The 18,820-nt window shown below is 36.7% G+C and overlaps 1 long non-coding RNA gene across 2 annotated transcripts in view; it reads left to right on the top strand.

Moving 5' to 3' along the window:
- The window catches only part of LOC112646505 (uncharacterized), a 39,916-nt gene that overhangs the window by 6,044 nt on the left and 15,052 nt on the right, over positions 1-18,820 (top strand). For both annotated transcript variants that reach the window (XR_007402649.1, XR_007402650.1), the window contains exons 2-5: positions 4,210-4,356; positions 5,103-6,097; positions 8,077-8,161; positions 14,131-14,187. This is a non-coding gene — a long non-coding RNA (uncharacterized LOC112646505). The remainder of the gene's footprint in view (positions 1-4,209; positions 4,357-5,102; positions 6,098-8,076; positions 8,162-14,130; positions 14,188-18,820) is intronic.

Below are 18,820 nucleotides of genomic sequence, written 5' to 3'. Positions count from 1 at the left end.
AAAAAAAAAAAAAGAAGTCATAAGGAAAAAAAAAACCTCTATATAATTAAGCTAACATCAGATGTTTCTCTCTACCATAATATCCAACACCAAAAGACCAAAGACAGTGAGTGAAGTCGTGCCTAAAAAATATGAAAAGCACATAGATTATGAATCAAAAATTTTATATCTAGCCATGCTATCCTTTAAGCATGTAAGATATAGAAAGCCATATATGATAGCTACAGACAGCTTAAAATGGAAAAATTCTGAGAATACTTTTTCTGTAAGCTTTGCTTGATGAAATGATTTAGGGCTTTTACTCAGTGGAGAAATGATAGCAGAAAATTTAGCAACAGGGTAACAGCATCATATGGAAATACAAGATGGTTTGGTGACATACAAAGAAAACAGCTTACAAAAGGAACAATGGAAGAGTATAGACCTAGAAAAAAGGAAGCACTGAAGCAAAACAGAAGCCTTTATTTTAGGTCTTAGAACTTCAATTCAACAGCACAGATTTGAGTAGCATCCCTAATTATGTCTAGTTGACATAGAAGCTTTTATTAGCAGAGCGCTGGGGTAGCTCAGTCAATTAGATGACGGACTCTTGGTTTCGGCTCAGATCATGATCACAGGGTCCTGGGATCGAACTCTGTATCAGGCTGCAAGCTCAGCACAGAGTCTGCTTGAGATCATCTCTCCCTCTCTCTCTGTTCTTATCCCACAACTCTTTCTAAAATAAATAAGTAAATCATTTTTAAAGGCTTTTATTAACAAATGACAGAAGTACTAAGAAACAGGGCAGCCAGGTGGCTCTGTGCCACCTTCAGCGTAGGGCATGATCCTGGAGTCCCACTTCGGGCTCCCTGCATGGAGCCTGCTTCTCTCTTTGACTGTGTCTCTGCCTCTCTCTATGTGTGTGTCTCTCATGAATAAACAAATAAATTTTTTTAAAAAAGAAGTACTAAGAAACATACACAAGTTGCTTTCCAAAAATTACAATTTACATTTTACCATTTATTGGTTATCTGAGTAGCTTATGACAGTCACTAGGAAAATAGATTTTGCAGTACCCAATTTTTACCAAGAATGTGGGTGTAATGGTCTGTGTTCAGTCATATGCCTTTGCACAGCTCAGAGGTTTAATGTAGTTTTGTTTTCAAAAAGCAGGATAAAGTTTTAGGCCCCCCAAATCGAGTCTGCAATGTTCAAAGAGTTTATAGAGGTTCACAAATCAGAGGGTGCCCATAAAATAAACTTGCTGATACCTCATTGCTAGTAACGGAGATGCAAGAGATAGCATTGAAAGCTGGCAAATCAAAAAACAAGTATAAGCAGGGTTACACATACAGTGGTCACATATAGGGAAAGTACTTTGAAGGAGGAGGAAGTAGAAAAGAGAGAAAAGAAGGTGGATGAAGAATACACAAAGCTATCAACTAATTTTCCAATGCCCACAAAAAAGAAACTAATAGATAGTAGGTATGATTATAGTGGTAATCACCTGGAATGAAAAAAGTTTAAATATCAGAGGATGCACAATTTTAAAAATGAATAGTATACATAGTGGGGTCTACCCATGAAAAATGAGTTAACTGGAGCCTAACTGACATGGGGGAAGGAAAAACCCAACTTGAAGTAACTCCAGCCACCTTCCACTACCCAACAGGAGAGAAAAATCTGAGAAATACTTGCATATTTACAATCCAAAAGCACAGGCTAAGAGACCAAGCCCTCGGGCCCCTGTGTTGCTCAGTCAGCTAGGCGTCTGACTCTTGATTTCAGCTCAAGTCATGATCTCAGGGTTGTGAGATGAGCCCAGCACCAGGTCTGCATTGGACATGAAGCCTGCTTAAGATTCTCTTTCTCCCACTTCCCTCTGCCCCTCCCCTTTCTAAAAAAAAAAAACAAAAAACAACAAAAACTGAGCCCTGACCACAGTACTATTGAATGCTTCCATTCCCCCACATCTCACTACTACATCACTAAGAGTCCTCTGATAGCAGTAAACACAATGGATAACATATATTCATATTTGCTTATATGCATAAAGAAAAATTAGGAGAGAGATTCAAGAAAATGATACACATGGTGGCCTATGGAGGCCAACAAACAAAAACCAGAGTAAATGGGGACTCATCTTAACATTACACTTTTCACTTGGTTTGATTTTGGTTTGTGTGTTTTTTTTTCTTTACCAAAATGAATGTATTACCTGTAAAAATTATTTTTATTACTCAAAATTAAACATTCAATATTTAAAAATAAGAGAAATTCCATTCCAGCAGCAAAAATTTCATCAGAAAACTGTCCTTTGATTCCATTGTAGCTTCATACTACCATCTGAGTTCATTTTCATATACACTTAGACTTCTTAAAAGTATAACACATGCTATTGTAATAAAAGCATGAGTAAATTATATTGGCTCTCTTCACTTTCTCACCCTCTTCAAATAAATATTTGCAGTTGACTTCCCAAGGTCACCAATGATCTCATGTGGACAAAGCTATAAAAATGATCATCATTAATATACCTACTTAACAATTTCGTATAATGCTGTTGCTAAGTCAAATGCTGGTGAAGTAAGAATATTAGGGAAGTTTGCCATTTACGGGAAATAAAAAATGACTGACTTTTTGTAGTAAGTGATATTTGTCTCTTTATGTTGCAAGTTTTGATACTTTCAATTTTGCCAAAATAATGTTAGATGGAATGACTTTGATTTTTTGAAATGAGATTTTAGTAAGAATATTACTTTTTGATTCTGTTATTTCAAAAAAGGTTTGTATATATGATTAGGTATGCATTTACACAAGGCTTCACAAAATCTCCACACTCCCATACCAGGGCACCAACTTACGCATTGCAATCCAACCACACAGTTCTACATCACATAGTGTCCACTCATAGACTCTCCTTAAACACGCATTCCAGGACCTCTTCCTAGATCATCCCCACCAACACCCCCACAAGTTCTGATAATATTTGTTATTGAAGCAATAAGTTCACCGATAGGCACTTGCTTCCTCTAGTTAAAGCCAGCTTCAGGGACGCCTGGGTGGCTCAGTGGTTGAGTGTCTGCCTTTGACTCAGAGTGGGATCTCAGTTCGGGGATCAAGTCCCACATCTGGTTCCCTGTGAGAAGCCTGCATCTCCCTCCGCCTATGTCTCTGCCTCTCTCTTCACATCTCTCAGAAACAAATAAATAAAATCTAAAAAAAAAAAAAAAAAAAAAGAGCCAGCTCCATTTTCCAGACATGATGTGAAGAAAAAAGAATCTGAAATAGCATTTTTGTCTGAAGTAATAAGGAATCACTAATTTTCCTGACACAGTTGGAAGAAAATGTGTTTTAAAATTATATATATATATATATATATATATATATATATATATATATCCTGCAAAATGGCCTTTGTTTTCCTTTTGGTGCTAAAGCTTACTTCATTATGCTAATTCTAGAGGGCCAGTAAAAGAAAACTGACTTAAATTGAAGAGTAATCCATAGTGAAATTGACTAATCTGGTTTCACTTATTACTGACTCTGTTAAATGCAAAAGTACTATACTAAATTGAAAATAACAAAAGAGCAAATGGTGTTTCCAAATTGCTAATACTTTGGAAAGCCAACATCTTCCTGCATGAGGTATGTGTGTAGCATAAGGGACATGTGTCCTAATGGGGATTTTGCAGCTTGTTCTTATAAAAACCTGTATGAAACTCTATCAGAATTCAAGAGTAATCTTTAACTCAGACAAGTCAAGGGAGCATTTTTATCTGGCAAAACCAGGCACAAACAAAGAAGAGCACGTAAGTGGCAATTAAGAATTTCATTAGGAAAAGCCATAAAACAATATAAATGTTGACTATACTATGTAAAGGACTTCAGTTGTAACAGATACCTCACATCTGTACATTCCCTTCTCTCATCACACTGCAGCCTCTGGCGCAACAGGTTGTCTTTTTTTTTTTTTTTTTTAATTTTATTTGTTTATTCATGAGAGACACAGAGAGAGAGAGAGGCAGAAACACAGGCAGAGGGAGAAGCAGGCTCCATGCAGGAAGCCGGACGTGGGACTCGATACCGGGTCACCAGGATCACGCCCTGGGCTGAAGGCGGCGCTAAATCGCTGAGCCACCGGGGCTGCCCAACAGGTTGTCTTCTTCTTCTTTTATTATTTATTTATTTATTTATTTATTTATTTATTTATTTATTTATTTATTATAGTCACACAGAGAGAGAGAGAGAGGCAGAGGGAGAAGCAGGCTCCATGCACTGGGAGCCCGACGTGGGATTCGATCCTGGGTTTCCAGGATCGCGCCCTGGGCCAAAGGCAGGTGCTAAACCTCTGCGCCACCCAGGGATCCCCAACAGGTTGTCTTCTTAAGTACTGTTTCAATTATAATTAAAACAGTATTCTCAAAAATAGAGAAAAGTATGTACAGTTTGCTATTCATCCATCAAAGGGAGGAAGGGAATACAAATGTGTTTGTGTGTGTGTGTAAATACGTACGTGGGTGTGTACATACCACATGAAATCTATATATATATATAATATATATAAAAATATAAATATATATATTTGCTTACATTGTTATGCACACCTATAAGGGGGTAGGTGAGAGAATAAGGTAAAGGAAACAACAATTCAAGCTAAACTTCTTTGACAGTGGCTTGTTTTATAAATTAGAATTTGAAATTATGTACATCCATTATATAATTATAAAATAAAATTTAAATTTAAAAATGATCCTAGAAATAAAAAATAAAACAAAATAAATAATAACTGTGTAATTCGATTTCTGGCATAGCCATTTCAGAGAGGAAATATTTCAAGGGACTCTAAAACACAATAATTTGGCTGCATGTCCATAGTGGGATAGATCCCAAGGGAAACAAATTGCAAAAGAAAAAATGTAGCTGTTTTCAGTAATCATATCATTGATGGTAATGTTGTATTACTGTTATGAGGCTATTGTGTGTATAATGTGAGATAAAGCAAATGAGTAATTACATTGGTGTTATTGAGAACTATCATTTGAGGCATGGGATAAGTCTTGATTTTTAATTGGAAATATCAGTATAAATTCAAAATGTATTTTTAAATGTATATTTTCTAGCTCTGTCCCCTAGGAAGGCCTAGAAGCAATGAATAATACCCCTGATGCCCAGTCATGGTCCTGATATGTTATCACCAACTGAGAAGAACGAGAAGTCTTTGAAGGCATAGCTGTTACCAGGAAGAAAAATGTGACTTGGATAATTTTCAAAATAATCAAGGAGAAGATACCTGGGAAAGTGTTAGGTGTATGGAAGAAACAGGATGAGCATTTCTCGACCAAAAAGCAAGGCAGCTATCTGAGAAGACTACACTGTGGCAAAAGAACTTAGAAGCCAACTTAAACCAGTCCTTGCTAGTCAAAGATGAGACATTTTGAACATCAATAAAGGTAATGACCAAAGTAGCTTGAAAAATATTAAACTATTTAAATCCATGAGTTCATAATGATATCTATGAAGTCAATCATCACCTTTGGAAAATATTAAGCCTCACGATTTTGAAAATTCATAAATGGAAGAAAATAACCATTCAACCCTTAACAGCTATACCTTAGGGCAATCAAAGAGTTGATGAAGACAGATTTCTCTATATAGAAGTATTTATAGTAAGGATTGAGGAAGGAATGATGGAATATTACCCTTCTGTAACGTCAAATGAATTAATTCATCTAGTGATTAGTGATTAGTGATTTTCAATAGCTACTACTATCATAACAACAGAGAAAACTGGAAATTAGTTACCTCCTATGGGAAGAACACAGCACTACCTGAAGGAGTCTGGAAAAAAACTCTAACTTGAATATGATGACTACTCATGTACATGAGATATAGAGAATGCAGGATGTTAGCATTATGCATATGACCTCCACAACACAGCCTGCAACAAATTCTACAGGAAAAATGATGGATTCTATATCAACAAGAACAACAACAACAAAAAAAAATGCAAGAAAAAAAAGAGAAATGGAGAAGACACTTAAGGGGCATGTTAATCACAGTGCATGGATCTTGTTTGGATCCTAGTTCAATAAACAAAGAGTAGAATTTGTGACAGGTGAGTACTGTATCTGAGGCTGACTTCACCACAGTAGTTCTCGGGCCTGCCAGACTCTTTATGGGTCTCTCTGAGAACATTCTCTGGCCTCAGAAACAGGCCAGATGTCCCAGGACATAACTCTCAACCAGTGAGATGTGACAGAGGATAAATACGCAGCCTCCATGCCCTTCTGTGGGACAATATTGACATGTGCCCCACACTGTGTCTCCAAGGGTCTTCAACGGGATTGGATCCTACTTTCCCACAACAGCACTTCTCCATTAGCACGCTCTTTATTCATTCCCTTGCCCACTTCCTCCCACTTGGAAAGGCTTCCTGGTATCACCTCCAAAGATAGTTTATAATGGCATCCAAATCTTTGTCTCAGGGTTCCCTAATTTGGGGGAACTTGGACTAAGACACTGGGAATTTCATAATCATAACTTTATTTTTCTGTAGTGTGATTATAGGGTCAATGTCTTATTTTAAAGAGATACTTTTAGGGGCACCTGGGTGGCTCAGTGGTTGAGCATCTGCCTTCGGCTCAGGTCATGATTCTGGGGTCCTGAGGTTGAGTCCCACATCAGGCTCCTGGCAGGGAGCCTGCTTCTCCTTCTGCCTATGTGTCTGCTGCGCTCTCAATGTCTCACATGAATAAATAAAATCTTTAAAAAAATTAAAGAGGTACTTTTAGAGATACTTTCTAAAACCTTTATAGATAAAATTATATGATGTCTGGATTTGTTTCAAATTTATGAGTCACTGGCAAAGTAGGTAGAGTTATAGACATATAAGATTGCCTGTGATTTGATAATTGGGAAAGTCACATGGTGGGTGTATGGAGGTTTGTTATACTGCTATCACTACTTTTAAAGATGCTTAATATTTTCTATAATAAAAAGTTTTATCAAATTAAATCCACACTAATGGCACCTCTGGAAGGATTCAAAGAAAATAGAAAAATCGGTTGCCTCTAATAGGGGTCACCAGGGGACAGGAAAATATTGTGGAAGGGAGATTTTTCACCACACAATTTTTTTTTACATCTTTTAAAGTTTGGCTATGTGACAGTATTACATTTTCCAAAAAAAAAAAATTTCTATAATAATAAAACTGCAGAATTTAGAAGAGAAAGTAAAAGGCAGTGTGACTGATCCACTTTCTTACCTAAAACCCTTCATTGGTATAAATGAAAATTCTTTGACATGTCCTAAAAGTCCCTGCAGGATAGTCCACGTCCACCTCTCAAGTTTTAGCTCTTTATAACTTAGCTCAATATACTTCAAACAGGGCACCTGGCTGGCTCAGTTGGTAGAACATACAACTCTTGATCTCAGGATTGGGAGTTTGAGCGCCATGTTGGGTGTAGAGATTATTTAAAAATAAAATCTTTAAATATATATATATATATATATTTAAAATATTTAAAATTTTATATAAAAATAGAAGTCTTTAAATATAAACATATTTTATATATAAAATATTTATATTAAATATATATATATTCCAAACATTTTTTTTTATTTTTGTCAATCTCTTTCTCTCCTTAAAGACTTTACACAAGCAATTCCTTCTTCCTTTTGGTGGGCATTTCCTAATTCTAGACTATGTCCTCATTTCATATACACTCACAGTATCTATGCCCCGATGATCATAATTGTGATTTCATTATTTTTATATTATATAATAATATATACAACACCTATGATTTTAGTCCACAAACTCAGCTCTGTAAGAAATATTTCATTATATGTTTCTTTCTGTTATCTCCTTCTCCCATTAAGACTCATCTTTACAAACACATGTAGACTACTGTGGTCCCTTTGAAAACTCAACTTAGCATTTATTGGATGGAAAGGGATGGATGGAAGGATGATGGATAGATGGATGGATTGAAGAGCAAATAAGTAAATGAATGGATGCAGCTTTTGAATTTTGGCCATTAGTTTTGTTGCCCAAAGGTTTGAGTTAACATGTGGCTGATCTTTGTATTTCAGTGTTTATAAAACTAAATGAAAGCCTTGGTTGTACACTATGAATAAGGAGAAAAGGAGGATACTTGATTGAAGTGGATACCTCTAAGTAAGTTGAGACCACTCCACCCCCATGTGTCAGAGTAAGCATCACTCTCTTTCTCTCTCTCTAAACACTTTGATACTGCCCGCAGTGCAGAAGGGACTCTGTCTCCTCCACTACAACTTGGGAATGTTAAAATCCCTTTGCAACATTATTACAGGTATCAATAAGTATTAATATATGTCAACCTGCATTGTAAATGTCAAGGCTTTTAAAACCGAAGTTAGTCTGTACCTTAAATGATATCAAAGTTAAACATGGAAGCCATTCTTGGGCAGGAAAATTTGTTACAAGAGGAAAAATGCAGATATGGAATGCACCTGGAGGAGAAGAAGACCATGTTGACTATGGCTTTCCAGTAGAATTCAGTTGGCAAATTAGTTCTTATTGTTCATTCCATCTGGTCTTTTAAGGATCATTGTGTCCATTGGGAATGTAGCCTTCTCTGAATTCAAGATGAGATCCTCACTGAAGCACCCTTTTACTTCATGTGTTTAACGCATTTATTCTGTAACTAAGTCAACATCATTTCATATTGTTGGGAAAGAGGGGCATCCCGACAGCTTATTTTCATTATTCCAGCTTTCAGAAGGAATCACGACATGCCTACGAGGGAGAGACCGTGCTTGTAACCTGGAGGGAGGCAATTTAGGAACACAAAGTAGGTACCTACAGGCTTCAGACCTGTGTATTTTATGATCATACACATCCACACTGCTGAGATGCATCATTTCTTTTTTCGAATTGTCCTGCAAGATTAGGCCCACCTCACCAGACAGGGATAATTAAGAGAAGAAAAACTGCAGGCCCTCACCCACAGTATCCCACAGCAAAACATTCAGGGAACAGACACACCATGTGAGTTGGCATTTTTTAGGGTAGTCTCCATTCTCGATTGCCTCTCTCTCCACAGGGCAACCATGCAAGCAACATGAATGGTGAGGGGACACCTACAGATCTTGGACTCCAGACAGCCCAGATATGATTGCTAGCAATTTTACAGGAATTGCCTAGAAATGCCTGCTGCCCAGAACCTGGGATTCTTGGGATGTTGCTGTGCCTCTCCTTCCTATAGGAAAGATCCCATGAATCTCAAAGGAAGCTGACCTTGGTTGCAGCTCCTCTAGTTGGAGAAAGACTTCCCTATGCCAACCCTCCCACTAGCTCCTTGTCCAGACCACCTGGAGGAAGTTCAGGTTCATTTTTAAACAGTCTTGCTTCTTACACAACACAAAGCAGCACTAACATCTGTTCAAATTCACTGTGAGTTAGCAGGGGCATGCAGCACACAAAACCAAAAGTGAGCCTACCAATACTGCTAATCAACTAAAAAATACAAACTGACTGAAAAATATAATTAAACAAGCAGACATTTTTCTGGGCTTTCCTCCCTGTGGAGTCAGTTAAAGGGCTAACTTAAAAACTCTCTAGTCATTCTCATGCTTCTATAAACCCAAGACCAACTCTTCTCAACAGATGGTCATGAAATAACCCCTCATATCTTTATAGAAAAGAGGAACAGTGTGCTCAGAAATGAAGAAAGATCTTGAAATAAAGAGCACAAATTGGAGCAGTAAAGAGAAACTATTTGCTGCCCCCAGGAGGGTATGCCCTCCCTTCAGATAGCAGAAGTTTCATAAGCTACAGACTGATCAGATGAAAGTGAGAGCAGAGAAGCAAGCAAGTGATGTGAAATGACATAAATGTTTCATCACCAACTTGAAGCAGACCTTGTCAGGACTTGCAGAGTAAGATGAGCAAAGTAAGGGCGTGTTGTGCACTTGAAGCCGGACACTCTTTCTTCCATTGGTGTTGCAAACAGAACAGCTCTTGGTCATGTAGGAGTTTTAGGCAAAAATGTTAAGCTTCTACAGAAGCAAAATTCTCACAAAAATCACAGAAACGGCATGCCCATTGTGGACATTGTCTCTATTACTGTTTAAACAACTATCGAAAACAACTAAGTCTTTTGGTTTCGACGCAAAATCATTGTGGTAGATTCTTGATGGTACAAGATATAATATATGCTCATGAAAACTATTTTCTTTTCATAGGCACTTAATCTTATCTTTCTTTTTTAAATATTTTATTTATTTATTCATGAGAAACACACAAAGAGAGAGAGAGAGAGGCAGAGACACAGGCAGAGGGAGAAGCATGTTCCACGCAGGGAGCCAGACCCAGAACTCGATCCGGGGTCTCCAGGATCACGCCCTGGGCTGAAGGCGGCGCTAAACCGCCTTCAGCCCAGGGGCACCCCGGGCTGCCTTAATCTTATCTTTCTTTTATCAGCATAGCAGGTGCAAATTTATCCTCATATACTAAACTGTATTTTAAGTTAATTAAAAGAAACACTTTCTGAAGAGAGTGACTGTGTTGATTCCTCTTTCAGCTAGTTGTAATGACTCACAGAATCATCCTGTCTCCTTTCCTAGGCAATAACCCATATCCCTGACTCAGCTACAAAATCAGTTGAGTCATCAAGTTGATCTATAATTGCTGCAACAAGTTCTCATTCATCTTGGAATGTTTCTTTGGAATACCCAATGCCAGACTCTTTGGTTATGGTATCGCTAATGTTTTGTCTCTTGTAGTCATCTCTTTTTACTTATTTATTCAAATGAGGATCTTGACTTATGCTTCAAACAGCTTCTGAAAATTAAACTTCAAGTTACCAATCCTTAAATCTTCCAGTTTAATCTTCTGCTAAGATTCTTAAGTGTTAGGGTATCAAGTTATGTGTGGTTTGACCCCTCCCCTTTTATTTGATTGTTCAGGAGACACAAATAGTGTGAGATTGATGTTTAAATATTAAGTGTTGGGCAACCCCGGTGGCACAGCGGTTTAGCGCCACCTGCAGCCCAGGACGTGATCCTGGAGACCGGGATCAAGTCCCACATTGGGCTCCTTGCATGGAGCCTGCTTCTCCCTCTGCCTGTGTCTCTGCCTCTCTCTCTCTCTCTCTCTGTGTGTGTTTCTCATAAATAAATAAATAAATAAATAAATAAATAAATAAATAAATAAATAAATATTAAGTGTTGTGGGGCACCTGCATAGCTCAGTCAGTTGAGCATCCAACTCTGGATTTTGGCTCAGGTCATGATCTCAGGGTCCTGGGATCAAGCCTTGTGTTAGGCTCCAAGCTCAGCATGAAGTCTCCTTGAGGATTCTCTCTCTCTCCCTTTTCCTCTACCCCCTCCCCTGCTGTCTCTCTCTCTCTCTCTCTCAAATAAATAAATCTAATATATATATATATGTGTGTGTGTGTGTGTGTGTGTTGCACAATGTCCATTGTCTTTGAATTCCGTCCAACTCCCTCACACAATGGAATAACCATGGTAGCTGCCATTGTATCTAGGGTTTTGCAACATGACACCATCTGGACATATGGGAGAGATTTTCCCATGGAACAACCTGAATCTAAAGCATTAACAAGGAGATGTTAACAGAATTCAAACAAGGCCCAGCCACTCCCACATCACTAAAACACAAGGTGAAGAAAATCTCCACAATAACCAAGATCTTTTTAGCAGCAATACTACCATTCAACTCAGTTCCGCTCTCCACTGCGCATGGATTATTTATCATTTTGACAAGTTTTGCACCAGCAATTGTGACTATTCACTAGAGAGTCATGCACACTCATGAATTATTTTGGCAGAGCTTTTTCTCATGTCTTATTTGGATCATGATAACAGGACTGTGAAGGGACATATACCCAAAATATCAGTTGGTACCAAGGCAGAAAGACAGTGCTAAATGATGGTTTGGCTCGGTGTGGACATTTTTATAGCTCTTATTACTCTAGGTCCTAACTCAAGAAATTACTCCAATAAGGCAAAAGCTTGCCCTTTCCTTTGTGTCTAAAATGTGAGAGGAGGGCAGCCCCGATGGCTCAGCGGTTTAGCACCGCCTTTGGCCCAGGGCCTGATCCTAGAGACCCGGGATTGAGCCCCAGGTAGGGCTCCCTGCATGGAGCCTGCTTCTCCCTCTGCCTGTGCCTCTGCCTCTCTCTGTGTGTGTGTGTGTGTGTGTGTGTGTGTCTCATGAATAAATAAATAAAATCTTTAAAAAATAATAAAAATTAAAATAAAAATAAAAAATCAAATGTGAGGAGAGAAGAGTCTAGATATACTTTTCTTCTCTCTCTCATATACATAAGAATATATATATATAAGAATAGATGGGATTTTTATATCTCAGGTATATACATGTACATTCATTATACATATATATGTGCTTATATATTATTGTATATATATACACTTGTGCTATATATAATGACTTTCTTATAGCCAATTAGTAGACTTGCATTTTTATTGAATTGCACGATTCTGTAACTGAGCACCTTGGAATGCTTTGCATCATTTAATTACATGCTGGTAATTAAATAACTACATTCAGGGAGAAAAAACACCACCTAGCAGATGTCGTATACTCAAGGAATGTCATATTTGTTCTACAGATAAAAACAATTGTATTAGTTTAGAGTAGATAGATGTTAGTGTGGTTTTTTCCCATGCCATGTTTGTGTTTTTCCTCAAACTATATGCTGAGAGTATTTTTCTATTTCGATACTAAAAGCCTCTTCCAAGGTGTCAGTAAAGAATTGCCTATTTTCCTGTAGCTTGGTAAGTGAAGATCTGAAATGAGCAGGTCATTTTCACAACCAACACCAAACCACCCTTCCACCTCTTGTTTTGTGATTTGCAGTTCACACTTCTCAAGTAACAGAATCCTCTTACACGAATACTTATGCATAATACAATTCATTTAATTTATTTTTACCAGGTGGCTTTGCTTTGACTTGTTTCATAGTACTTGAAATTCTGCTTTGTTTACATTTCTCTTTCTGAGTACATTTTGTTTGTGTCATGGTTATCACAAGAACCTCTAGATGATAGGGACACTGCCTTCCTTGTGTTAAAAAAAAATAAAAACCAATCGGTTAATTTGTCAAACCTGCTTTTCTGTAATGTAGCAAAAGCAACATTGACTGTGGCCAAGTTAATGTTGCAATGCACAGTGTGTTCATTCTCTGACAGAATACTTAAGCAATATACAATAGAGCTTTAAATCATAAGGTAATAATCATGTTGTCCTGGCATGAACAATAAGAACACATAAGTTGTTCATTTTTGAAATAACATTAAGCAAAACATAATTGTATTAGATACTGCTTTAGGTGAGGTGCCTGGGTAGCTCAGTCAGTTGGGCATCCAACTCTTGATTTTAGCTGGGGTCATAATCTCAAGGTCATGAAATCAATCAAGCCCCACATGGAGCCTTAGAGCCATTTGTTGGGCTCCGCACTGGGTGTGGACCCTGCTTGTGATTCTCTCTCTCCCTCCACCTTCCCACCACCCCCCTGACCCCACCTGGCTCTTGTGCTTTCTATATCTCTAAAAAAAATAAAAAGACAGAAAGAAAAGGTACTACTTTGGTACAAACCTAACTATATTTTGTTTTAATGATATAATTGAAGCAGGCATATTTTTATAGGGAATGATAAAACTGTAAAAAAGGAATCCCATCTCCACTTATAAATTCAGATATAAATTTGGAAAACAGTCTACCCGAATGTTTTATCACAAAGGACTCAACATATATTTTAGATTAGCTATTGAAAGAAATCTTCAAAAAGAGAATAGTAGTTCTGACAATCAAATGTATTTGGATGACATTTGGGCTATCTTCAAAATCACTTTATATGTACATTATTTCATCATGTCATAATACCAGAACATTTTGATGACTCAAACAACAGTAAAATAAAGAAGCCTGTGAATTAAAGGATTTGCCAATATGTTTTTATATTTTCCAAAATGGCCAGTATAGTGGATGATTCTATTGACCAGACTTCATTATGTAGCTGAAAGACTAGGATGAAGAATGGCAATTTCTAATGTTATGGTAATATGTCAGAGGTACCTCTCAGGGTCCTTCCTGACCTTCAGTACTCTGCCTTCCTACAGAATGAAGGTCACTCATCAAAACTCCATCATCTGCATACCACAATCTTGCAGCAACAGGTAGGATTATTTATTTAGATATTCCTATTATCCCTTGTAGTAAGTAAGCATTCTTGTCTGTCAGTTTAATATAGGCTTACAAAGCAGCCAAATCATTTCATGTCAAATCACTGAGAATAAGTTCTTGAACCCACAAAGGAGATACAAGATTTCGATTTGCAATGACAGAAATAAAGTGCAGGTGATCCTTATAGCCATGCTTTAAATTGAATGCCAACTTCTTTCTGTCCAATATAGCCAATTGTTTTTGTCATATGCTAGTTAGTAAGCAGTTAATGGAAATACTTAAAAAATAATGTGGTTTTTACAAACGTAAGATTTTAGTTTATATATCCTCCATTCATTTGTTCTAAAATTGAGTGTCAATATTCAGAAATGCCTATTTTTTGACATAATCATTATCAAAATCATCATCATCATAGGGTGCCTGGGTGACAGTCAGTTGGGTGTCCAACTCTTGGTTTCGGCTCAGGTCATGATTGAGCCCTGTGTTGGGCTCCATACTCATTGGGGAATCTACTTGAGATTCTCTCTCTCTTCCTCCCCATCAACCTCCACCCTCATACTTCCACTTTCTATCTCTCTCTAAAGTAAGTAAATAAATCTTTTAAAAAAAATCATCACATTTGTACAGACAATAGAACCATCTCATGATTTCATAGACAAAGAGAAGACATACTTGCGAAGAAGTAACTCCCTTTACAACAATGGAATCATGGCATTGTTTTATGTCTAATAGAATGACCACAAGTCCAAGCCTGGGGTAATTTACTCAATGACATAGCCTCAAACTCTATATTTTTGGCAATATAATAATGGTATTTACATAAAAAGAAATGGGGGCACCTGAGTGGCTCAGTGGTTGAGCGTCTGCCTTTGGCACAGGTTGTGATTCCAGGATTCTTGCAGAGAGCCTGCTTCTCCCTCTGCCTATGTCTCTGCCTCTCTCTGTGTGTCTCTCATGAATAAATAAATAAATAAAATCCTTTAAAAAAGGAAATGAAATACAGCTTTTCAAATGAGTTTTAATCAAAATGTAAATTATATATCAGACATATTCTTTCTTATTTTGCTTATGGGGGTTGACCTCCATACTTCATGATTTTTGTAGTGTGGAATTTACCTACAAAATTTTGTCACCTGATGGATCCTGTAAATATTCATACTTTTAAAATATCTAAATAATTGGCTGCATGAAGCACTGTCAGGAAAGATGTAGTTGCTTCTCAGGGGCTGTAAGGAAATGCTAGTTGTTGTATTAAAGATTTAAAAAATAAAAAAGGTTTCATATCAGTATATGAAGCCATAAAAAGAAATTTTAAAAAAGGTGCCCATTTAAGAGAAAAGGAAAATGTGAATATGTCTACTATCCAAATTTATGAATTTACATGTTGCGGAGCTGGAGTCTAATAAATGTTTTCTATATCATCTGATATAATATTCTATTATTAATCTTTGAGAACCTGGAGCATTGCAGAAATTATTAAATTACCAACTTGAATTATTTTCATTGGACAAGAAGCAAGAAACCATTGTATGTTCTGAGGCCAGAAAGTAAGATTGTAACTGAAACTTAAAACAACGTCTTGATTCCACTGTAAAATTAAAACATTCAGAATACAGGATATAGGATAATGGTTAAGGATATGGGCTGTGAAGTCAAGGAAATTCCTTGCTATTGTTTAAGCTATTTATTGAGTTTTAAATTTTCATTGCCTAATATAAATTTCTAGAAATCTGACAGTCATTTTTAATTTGTGATTTACATAAGACAACATTCACTTATTTTAAGTGTACAATACAAAGATTTTGAGAAAATCTTAGTAAGAAAAGTATATTTTTTAGTTTGATGCAGTCCCACGTGTTTATTTTTGCTTTTGCTACTTGTGTTTTAGGTGTCATATCAAAAAAACTTGTTGCCAAGACCAGAGTCAAGGAGATTTTCTTCTGTCTTTTCTTTTAGGAGCTCTATGATTTCAGGTCTTACATTTAAGTCTTTAGTCTATTTCAACTTAATTTTTGTGAATGGTGCAGGATGAAAGGTGCTCAACATTCTAATCATCAGGGAAATGCAAATCAAAATCACAATGAGATATTACCTCACATCTGTTAGAATGGCCATTATATAAAAGACAAGAGATAAGGGCTGACTAGGATGTAGAGAAAAGGAAACACGGTACACTGTAAATTAAACTTATATAGCAACTGTGGAAAACAGTATGGAGGGACACCTGGGTGGCTCAGAGGTTGAGTGTCTGCCTTCAGCCCAGGGTGTGATCCTGGAGTCCCGGGATCAAGTCCCACATCGGGTTCCTTGCATGGAGCCTGCTTCTCCCTCTGCCAGTGTCTCTGCTCTCTTTCTCTCTGTGTCTGTCATTAATAAATAAATAAAATATTTATTATAAAAACAGTATGGAGTTTCCTCAAAAAATAAAAAATAAAATGATTAATATGAACCAGCAATTCCATTTCTGAGTATGTATTCAAAGATAAATCACTATTCTCAAAGAGCTATCTGCACCCACATTCATTGAAATATTATTTACAAAATCCAAGACATGGAAACAGGCTAAGATGTTATCAATATTGATGTAAAAATGCTCAACAAAATACTAGCAAACTAAATTCAACAACATAATAAAAGGAATATATACCATGACCAAATAGGATGCAAGAATATTTGAACAGAAAAACCAATCAGTGTTATACACCACATTAACAGAACGAAAGAGAAGAAAATGACACATGATCATTTCAATGATTCTGACAGAGAAATAGACATTTCTCTAAAAAAAACCCCACAGAAATAAATGGAAGAACTAAAACTCTAAAATTTGTTTTAAAAAATAGAAAAAATCTTGTGATCATGCATCAGGTAAAGATTTCTATACTATAGCACCAAAAGCATCATCCATTTAAAAAATGACCAAATTTGAACTTTATCAAAATTTAAAACTTTTGTTTTTCAAAAGACACTATGAGAAAATAAAATAGTGAGGTGAAATATTTGCAAATCATGTATTTGATTATAAACATATTCAGAATAATTAAAGAACACTTATAACTTTTTGTAAGAGGACAAAAAACCCCAAAAGAATGCATAAAAATTTGAATAGTTGCTTCACCAGTTCAAAAATAAATGAAGACAATCCAAAAGAGAACTGATAGAGGCTATTTATTCAGAGTTTGCTATTGTAAGGGTGTCAGCCACCATCACTTGAGTTTGGCAGAGACTCAAAGGCAGGCAAAGGAGTGGAAAATTTTTATAGTGAAAAATGAAAAAGGTTTCAGGCAGGTTTTGATGAGGGATTATTGGCATGGAGAAGCTGGAGACGGTGCTAACTGGGGGTGGAGCAGCCAATGTAATCGGTTTGGGAGAATATTTGGCCTTCTCTGGTCTAAGTTGAAAGTGGAGGCAAAAATAAGGAAAGCTGGCAATTACTGATCAATTCCTGACCTTTCTCTGCCCATGGGTGCAGCAGCTATTATTTGGCTTCCTGGACTTTTTGCTGCAGAAGTTATGAGTCAGTGCATTTTCATATGTGGTCAGGTCCATTTTTTTCTTTAAGATTTATTTACTTATTTGGGAGAGATTGAGAGTGTGTGAATTGGGGAGGCAGAGGGAGAGAGAGAGAAAGAGTGAGAGAGAGAATCCTCAAGTAGACTCCTTGCTGAGTATGGAGCCTGACATGAGGCTTGATCCCATGACCCTGATTAGGACCTGAGCCAAAATCCAGAGTCAGCCCCTCAACCAACTGAGTCATCAAGATATCCTAATTATTTGTTTTTAGTTAAGTCTTTTTACCAAAGAAAACATGAATGACCAATAAGCATATGGAAAATATTAAATGTTATTAGTCATCAGGATAATACAGTTAAAACTACACAATATACCACTACATAACCATTAGAATGGCTAAAGTAAAAGAGATTGATTATATCAAATTTTGGTGAGAACAGGGAGCAACTGGAACTCTCATACATTGCTGGTGGGTACAGTTAACTTCGGAAAATAGTTTGGCAGTTTTCTGAAACATCTAGCATATATTCATCAACCAATCTTGCAATTTCACTCTAAGGTAGCTTTGCCTTGGGGTTGCAGAGGGTGGTGGCAGTATGGATTGTCTATAAATTTGTGGGTGGTAATATTTTAAGATCATGGAATTGCTCTGAAACTAACAGCTGTTCATAGAGCTCCTAAAAGAAAAGACGGGAAAATCTCCTTGACTCTGGTCTTGGCAACAAGTTTTTTGATATGACACCTAAAACACAAGTAGCAAAAGCAAAAATAAACACGTGGGACTGCATCAAACTAAAAAATATACTTTTCTTACTATGTCTTTATGTGGCTTTGGGAACTGAGTAATGCTCTCACAGAATGAGTTAGGAAAAATTCCCTCATTTTCAATAGTTTTGGAGGCATTAGAGAAAGTTCAGTGTTCATTTTTCTTTAAATATTTGGAAGAATTTACCAATGATGCCAGCTGGTACTAGGCTTTTCTTTGTTGAGAGGCTTTAAGTTACTGATTCAATCTCTTTATTGTAGAAATCTGTTCAGATTTTCTACTTCTCATGTTCAATGTTGGTAGATTGTGTTTTTCATGTTCATTTCATTTAAGTTATACAATTTGTT

The sequence above is a fragment of the Canis lupus genome, chromosome 16, assembly GCF_003254725.2.
Source record: "Canis lupus dingo isolate Sandy chromosome 16, ASM325472v2, whole genome shotgun sequence".
Classification (NCBI taxonomy): domain Eukaryota; kingdom Metazoa; phylum Chordata; class Mammalia; order Carnivora; family Canidae; genus Canis; species Canis lupus.
Note: the sequence above shows the minus strand (reverse complement) of the source record. Positions and strands in the feature narration are given on the sequence as shown.